General features: G+C 31.0%; 1 protein-coding gene across 1 annotated transcript in view; it reads right to left on the minus strand.

The window, feature by feature from the left end:
- Positions 1-9,076, minus strand: part of LOTGIDRAFT_203304 (hypothetical protein) — a 31,877-nt gene extending 22,801 nt beyond the window's left edge. The window contains exons 1-2 of the mRNA XM_009068454.1: positions 8,917-9,076; positions 6,245-6,295 (exon numbers count right to left, since the gene is read on the minus strand). The gene's annotated coding sequence lies outside the window, so the exon portion shown is untranslated. The remainder of the gene's footprint in view (positions 1-6,244; positions 6,296-8,916) is intronic.
- Positions 9,077-9,325: the final 249 nt, after the last annotated feature.

Raw genomic sequence — 9,325 nt, forward strand, 5'->3', positions numbered from 1 at the left:
CGGATAAGATATAAGAAAGTTGGTAATGCGCATGCGCACTACTCAAATTCGATAATTCCATCAAATTTAGAATTTGATTATACACATACATACCAAGTTTGATGAAAATCGGATAGTAAATAAGAAAGTTGGCAATGCGCATGCGCACTACGCAAATTCGATATTTCTATCAAATTTAGAATTTGTTTATACACATACATACCAAGTTTGATGAAAATCGGATAGTAAATAATAAAGTTGGCAATGCGCATGCGCACTTCGCAAATTCGATAATTCCATCAAATTTAGAATTTGTTTATACACATACATACCAAGTTTGGTGAAAATCGGATAAGATATAAGAAAGTTGGTAATGCGCATGCGCACTACTCAAATTCGATAATTCCATCAAATTTAGAATTTGATTATACACATACATACCAAGTTTGATGAAAATCGGATAGTAAATAATAAAGTTGGCAATGCGCACGCGCACTACGCAAATTCGATAATTCCATCAAATTTAGAATTTAATTATACACATACATTCGATAATTCCATCAAATTTAGAATTTGTTTATACACATAAATACCAAGTTTGATGAAAATCGGATAATAAATAAGACAGTTGGCAATGCGCATGCGCACTTCGCAAATTCGATAATTCCATCAAATTTAGAATTTGTTTATACACATACATACCAAGTTTGATGAAAATCGGATAGTAAATAAGAAAGTTGGTAATGCGCATGCACACTACTCAAATTCGATAATTCTATCAAATTTAGAATTTAATTATACACATACATACCAAGTTTGATGAAAATCGGATAGTAAATAATAAAGTTGGCAATGCGCATGCGCACTACGCAAATTCGATATTTCTATCAAATTTAGAATTTGTTTATACACATACATACCAAGTTTGATGAAAATCGGATAGTAAATAATAAAGTTGGCAATGCGCATGCGCACTACGCAATTTCGATAATTCCATCAAATTTAGAATTTAATTATACACATACATACCAAGTTTGATGAAAATCGGATAAGAAATGAGAAAGTTGGTAAATTAAGTGGAGGTATACCTTCAATATGCTGCCGTGAGCTTAAACTAAAATATGACATGATTCAATCCACCTAAGAGCTTAATTTTATACCATAACTGGACAAAGATAATTTTTAAGAAATATAAAAGGCAGGGTATCTTTAAAACAACTTAAAATTTGATTTCTGTTGGGGTTGACAGCCAGGTTAATCTAATTAGCCGATTTATCTAATAATAACCCCATGTTAAGTGAATGGAGTTTTGAATTTGCATGTAAGGTATGCATGTTATATATCTATGGAAAGCTGAGAATCTTTACATTACAAAATCGAAAGAATTATTGCCATATCTCTATTAGGGGCCGAGATACAGCACTTTAAAGGCTGAAAATGGTCCATATTTAGACCCCTGTAAAATCGGAAATAGGTATCTGACCCCAAAGGTCAAAAGGTCATCAGATAGACAAGGTCACAAATTATCATCACAGTCAATATGAAGGTCATCAAAGGTCAAGGTCATGAGATATACGCCTTCAAACTTTGAAAAAAACAATCCGGTCGTACAAAAAAGGCAAAACCAAAAATCAAAATTATGCTGTCAAGGATTGTAGACAGACATTAAACGTATCGTTTGACACAAATGTTATGCAAATTGGATGAAAAATGGCCTCTGAATAGCAATTTCTGCAAAATGAGGCAAACCAAAATGGCGGCCAACATGTTACTTCCGGTGCAGATTTTTTTAGTTTAATAAGTTTGTATTAAGGCTGGTAATATAATGCATATGTTATTTTTGACATAACTCAATTTCACCGGAAGTGATACCACCGGAAGTACTAACATCGAAACCGGAAGTGATCAAAAAAATTTGAATGTGTACTTTTACGTCTCTATGCTGGCGGTCTACACCACGTAAGTTTCAAGTCAATCCGTCCGATAACAACCGAAATAGTATTTTTCCATTAATTTCGGCAAAAAAAAGTATGCAACGAATTTTCGAAAATCGAAAATTTTCAACTGCTATCATTTGTCCTTTATTACAAGAAATACGATGCAGAAAACCCGATCAAAATCGGTTGATAAACACGCCCTCTAGAGTCCATTTTCCGTTTGTTGCAACGTTGCGTAATGTTGCTCAGAAAATTTTCGTTTTACATTTAAACTGTGATTAGCCACGAGTTACAAAACGCCATGAAGTCCGTTTTTCCCTACCTATTGCCGTTGCCTAGAAAACCGGCCTGCCGTAGACGAAAAAAAAAAAAAAAAAATCAATTCGAAAACACAGCAGGGCATTCGCTTACGAACGCCCTGCAAAAAAAAAATTGACATTTCGACTTCAAACAATAAAACAAAGTAAGATAATCAGCAATAAAAGACCTTTTAAAACTCTTTTTGCATTAATAATGCTGAGTAATGGATTAGTTTGAATACCTTACACCATTTCCTACATGGTACCTAAACTTAAATTACCTGTTTTGTTAATAAAGCAAATCATTTTCCAGTGGTGTTTTTTTATTAAATGGATTCTTGGTAATCTGGATGCATTAAAATAGATTTTTCAGCTTAAACTAATATAAAATCAATCCTGTCAGTTTTGACAGCAAATCAAACAACACTGGGAGGCATTCATATATAACATCAAGGGCAATAACTTGAAACAATCATCAAAATACCACTAAATATGAACTGATCCAGTTTGTCATACACATAGTATTATTTCTATATCAGCACCACTGTTCAAACAAACAAGTTATATATGGTTTGAATACTAATAACCAGTATCATTAATATCCAATCAATCTAGTTGAGAATACAATAACTTCAATCAGAATCGTGAACAATACACTCTGTTTACACAGAAAAAACATCACCTTTATTATACTCATATTGACATCATTTTCATGCAAGCTTCATCACATTTTTAACATTTCTACTTGAATTCAATTTACTTATTGCATTACTCTTGTCATAGAGACATTCAAATACACATTTATTCAACTAATATGTTTAAAGATTATAAGATTTAGAAGAAAATAGTCAAAATTTGCAAGTTGCATGGAGATGAAGTGGAGCAACGAACCCTAACCTGGTGGTAGGATAAATCAAATTATTATTATCAGATTTTTCAACCTGGTTTCTCCCTGACAGTGGTGCAGGTATGGAAAAAGCATCTAGACTTTCATATGGGACAATAAGCTAAATCTCATGATCAACAGGCTGTTACTATCATTTCAGAGATTGGGCCTGTGCCATTATCTGAACAAAATTCATCCTACTAAAATCTTATTGGCATCAACAATCTTTATTAGCTTACCCAGAAGCAGAAAAATAGGATGCCATGAACTTAAAGACTCATTTTATACAATAATATGATATTTATCATCTTAAGTGCCTATAGCAAGGAGTGTTAATTTAACCTGTATTTCTGACCCCAAAAGATCTATATAAATGTAAAGCATATCGATTGGATATTACCAAGCCAGACAGGAGAATGAATAAATTGGAACAGTAAACATGATATGGAGTTCCAGTAAATGGATCCCTGGAGAATTACTGAGTTTCAACTGATTTTGGTGACAAAACCAGTTGATGTAATCAAAACAAATGAAGTAGAAAATAGCAACAGACAAGATCTATCATATTATTGGACAGACTGATATCAATAATTTATCTATTATAGTTTCCTCTACAGTAAGTTCCATAGTTTATACAATATAACCTGAAAAACTCTATAAATCAGTTCTCGAGTCAGTTCATATCAAGATAGTCACAGACACCTGATGCTAGTGCTCCATATGGCTTAATTCAGCATCCTTTCAGATGCATAAGTTTAGATGGAAAATTCATCCTAAAGATCTAGCAACATGTATTTTTTCTGAATATTATACAAATCTCTGCCTTAACTTCATATACAGGGTCAAGACTAACAGTAGGGTTTTTTACAATGGGACAATATTTATTTGAAATTCTTTTTTGTATATCAAAATACATACACAGTAATGTAATATATATATATAGAAAACTGTTCATTAGCTCTTTACCCAGACACAGTTTTATGATAGCATCACATTTGGGTTGTACGTTACAAGCCATGTAAACCATACAGATTTACAGACTAAATTAACGTCTGCTGGGAGATAGGCAGATTGTATCAGACCTGTCAATGTCATTAGTAAGAAAAGGAAGTTTCAAACAATGGAAACATTTGCTTACTTTTTTACATACCTCTTCGGTCCAGCTACTAGAAATTAAATACTCTCATTTACAAACCCAGCTGTCATAAAGATTGATGATCCTAAACATGCTTCAACAGAATATGATGAGCTCTTGATAATAAAAGATCAGATGAGTCATGTAGTATGATCTTCATCTGTAACATGGAATGAACAATTTTTACCTTAAATACATCTTAGAGATGTACCTTGATAATTTCACTTCCTTACACAAATTATCATGTAAAAATTTAGCTTTATATAATATCAAAATGTCGCTAATGGAGTCGCTAATTCTATTTCCTTTAACATTTACAACTGAGAGGATTGGAGGTGTTAATAAAACTTCTTTAATAGATCATTTGTCAAACCTACACACATCAACTAAAACATTTAGTCAATATAACTTATACCAAGTCCAAAGACTTTGAGGTACTGAAATAAGTATTGTGACAGGTACATGCTGCTAGAAAAGCAGGGTATGCTACCAGATGATACCTATTACCTCTCTGCAAATTCAGTTAGTCACCATAGCTCTTATTCTTTATTCTCATGTAGAGTACCCACAAGATGATAAATAGTAATTTGACCATATATTAATTATATTAATCATAGACTGTCCTAGGCTGTATCACTGAAAATAAGGATTTCAATTCCAGGCAGGCCTATTTTTAGCTTTAAAAATAGGACAGTCTAGATGATGAATTTGTAGAATTACAGGATAAGCAGATTTTATAATTTAGCTAAAAAAGCTGAATTTGAAACTATCAGCTGCACAGGCAATGAAATTTACCTTCAATTTTTAATTCAAAACTTCAAAAAAACAAATAGGAAGAGACTGAATCCTTAATTAAAATCCATAATTTACACAGCAAAACAACTGATTTCTATATTCTTGCACTGAAGTGAATAGAAGACACCAGTGTATAAGTAACAGTCAACAATAGTTGATAATGACCTATATCAATAGAATTATCATAATAACTCAGAACTAATTATCAACTTGGTTATATATTCAGATAACACTATATTAACAACATTATCCTGTATTAATGTGTTGTGGTTTGTCTCATGGAGGCCAAAATAACATTCCATCTCAACAGACAATCTTCTGGTCATCTTGCTTAACTCTGCAGAATTTTACAACATGATTTCTCCCTGTCAAAGATGCAGGTCAGAAGGTCTGACAAGCAAAAGGGCTTGTTGTTAATCTTAACCTTAGGTTCTGTGCCCTATGGGTTGTGCACATTAAAGTTACCTCGACAGATGAAAGTTGAAACAACGTGGGCTAGAAAAAAAAAAATGAAATGCAATATTTTTGGTTACATTCTATGATGAAAATATATAGAACAAATCTAGAAGTATTTGTAAGAGTCTTGTTATAAATATTAAGACGGAGAAAATACAGACCAAATTGATAGCAGACATTTCATCTGTAAATTAAATGGAAGAAGGAAGTGGCAGACTAATGACCTTTGTCTGCAACAAGGTGAAAATAAAACAATCTATTGAACACAAGTGTTTCAGACAGTTTTTTTTCAACAGTAAGTATAATATAATTAACATCTAAAAGTTCAATGGGTAAAAGCAAGGAAATGTTTCAAATCAAAAGATTCAACTTTTTTTCTATCTCATACACACCTCAAATCAGTGGGCAATAATAAATACACCAACCAGCAAAACAAAACAATCTGTTATATTGAACCCTATTCAAACATATTCATGTATGAATCTAAATTGTCTAAAAACAACAAATATACACATATGATCAAAATGGCTAATAGTTGCTTATAGTGTCCAAATTTGGAGACATCAAGTCTTTTTCACACCAGGTCACTATAGAGTGTTCTCTTCTTGGTCCGAACAAGGCTGTGGTAAAATTCAAGTGGTTCTTCAGTTGTAAATAAGAAGAAAATATGTAGAAAATGTGGAACATGATTTAATCGGAACCCAAGATCAATTACTGAAGAATCTTGATGTGTTGGAAATTGAAAATGTTTACTTACAATTTTATAACTTAAATCCTATTTTCAGCTTTACATTGAGTATCTTGAATTCTGGAACGAAAAGAATAATGGTAAGAAGAGATGTAACAGAGCAACAGTAAGTAACTGTGAAGTAGGTAATGTTTATAGAATTTATCAATAGTAATAATAAATAGTATACTTGTATTAATCAATACTAAGTCAAGTTTGTAACCAATATATAACATTCTGTTCAATTTTCATCTCACTAATAAAATCAACATCTAAATATAGACATGAATTAATAGTTTGAAAAAATCAATGATAAACACATATATTTATCATTATTTAGAGATAAATTTCACTTTCTTTTAGTTACTTCATCATTCCTAGACTAATAAATCTCACATTATACTTTCAATTGTTATCATTTTCACAAATAATTCTTTCACAAAGATGTCTTGGAATTTCCTGAACTGTCTGTTAAGTACTATTAGTGGTGATACATATTGGAATTAATATTGATTTAGGTATCGTTTTCAAGTTTCCCTGATTTTCTGGTCAGTCAATACATCAATCTGTCAGTATGCAGTTTGAATTCCATCTATCTGTCTGAGAAGGTTTGTTTACAGCTAAACAAACATCAACTTGCTTGAATTCAATTGATTTTAAATTTCTCTGAAACTTTATAAGACTTATTAGCAACATTAACCATGCATTCAGTTGTCCATTTTAATAAAATTTGTTTTCATGCATCGTTTTGTTTTCCCCTCAGTTACCTATTGATATGCAATGACTTATGTAGTAGAAAACAGCAAAATGCTATGAAAGTCTCAAATTATTTTTGTTGGCCATTTCCAGATTCTGAAAATACATCATTTTATTTTTTATTTTTTAAATCATAGAGAGCCAGACAAAAAATTCATATCATGATATTGTATTTTTAATATTTCTTAAACAAAAATATGGTGTGTCCTTTAAATTTCTCTTAAAAATGGAAAGCTATAAATTTTAAGCTGATATTTTCCACCTTTTTCGTGTATAAAGCTATTATCATGGTTGTGAAACATATATCAATATATTCATAATATCTTTTACATCGTAGTCTGAAAGAATATTTTTCTAAAAAATATATCAGAGAAAAAATATATTATGTAGATAATTATGTTTTAAACAACATGATGCATTATATAATAAAATATCTGTTTGAAGTTACGTTTTCAAAGTAACTCTGATAACTAGATATCTGTACACACCAAATTTCCAGTTTAAAGCTTGCTCTTTTGAAAAGAAACTAGCTACTACCACAGACATTGATATCATTTAACTTTGCATATTTTCAGGTAATGGCTGAAAATCTTTTAAATTCCAGAGGACAAAATTTGTGGTAAACTAATCTAGAAAAACTCTTCCTTGTAGTAATCATGTTAATGGTTCTTTTTCTACTGAGAATTTAAATTTGATGGTGAAGAAATAATTATCTAAATAGTCCCAAGGAAGTAAGACTGAGTGACTGACTAAAGAGAATTAAATTCATGATCCAAATTCAACACAATTTAGTTCTTTCGGATGGGGTGCCTTCAAATATAACTTGTCAACACTTAACAAATCAAAATGAATTAGCTGAAATAATTTGTATTTTCCATCACTTTATAACATGTACCCAAAAAATTTCACCGAATATAAACATTTTTTGTACTGTCACCTAAAATAAAAGTCGAAAGAACTTGATCATCAAGATTCAAGAATACATGTTACATGGAACAAAAAAAACGTTTTTAAATGAGGCCTTAGATATATATCACAATATTCTGTGAAAGGCTTGATGTCAGTCATCTTCAAATATACATAGAAATATCATGAATATTCTAAAACTAGTATAAAATGTCTTGATCTATATCATACATTAATATTGTCAAATCATCAGTAAATGTCAAAGGCTCCAACCTAATTCCTTTCCAACTTAAAAAAAAAACATCTTAAATTGCCAACCTCTTTTCCTGCAATTGGATTAGAATTTTGTTACAAGAAAACTTTGATCAAATACATTGGAGGTTTAAATCGAACAGCTTAGCTCTTCCACAAACATATGGGAGTATCTTAATCAATATCATCTTCTCTACAAATACCAAGACCAAAAATGTTTTTTAATTTGATTTTTGACTTCAGCATCACATTAACTATTGCACTACATACTACTGGCTACATTTTTCACCATGTTGCATACATATTTAATCTTACTATAACAAAATAAATTGGATTAAACAATTATTGAATCTACATGTTTATACATGCAGAGAATACAGCAACATATCAGATGGAAAGTTAAAGTCTTTATTTGATCAAAATATTTAACAAGCATCAAAATCATGACAAGAAATTCATAAGCAGATCATTATCTGGTCTGACATGCTTGTTTTCAACAGTACAATTTCAGATTTTCAAAAAATTGTCAAACCAGAATTCAAAGTATTTACAACTGATGATTATTACTCTATTTGAATAACAGACTAAGTAGTTGCCTAAAGATTTTACAACACAAACCATTCCAATCATCTTCATTTATTTATCTAAATAATGACTTGTTACCTCAGAGAATTTTCTACAACAGTTGTCAGTTTTCCTTTGACATTTGTAAGTTGCTCCTAATTGAGTTAAGACTGCAAAAACATATTCTTTGTCTTCATATGATAAATAGGATGTTATGTTTTTACCTGAAGAAATGAATTTTGTAAATCCCTGTTTAATCTCTAGCTGTCTGCTACAAATACAATTCCAAATCATCAAACTCTCCTTCTTTACTACACAACTGGTAGAGTTTATAATCAAACTATTCTATTTACTAGAAAATATGCAGGAATCGGAGGCACAATGTCGATTGCCTGGAAGCTAGAGCAATCTAATCAATCAAGTTGAGCTCAATACCATATATAATGATTGGTACACACTGTAAAGACTGGATCAATAAATACAACCAAAACTACAAGTATTGGATAACTGGTCCTATATTCCATCAGTCTGTATACACAAACAAGCTAACATTTCTTCTTCTGTAAAAATAACCACCAAGATTGCTCCAAGCAGAAGACTGTTATATTAAAATGGCTGCAACCTTTACTAAAA

The sequence above is a fragment of the Lottia gigantea genome (assembly GCF_000327385.1).
Source record: "Lottia gigantea unplaced genomic scaffold LOTGIsca_9, whole genome shotgun sequence".
NCBI lineage: Eukaryota > Metazoa > Mollusca > Gastropoda > Lottiidae > Lottia > Lottia gigantea.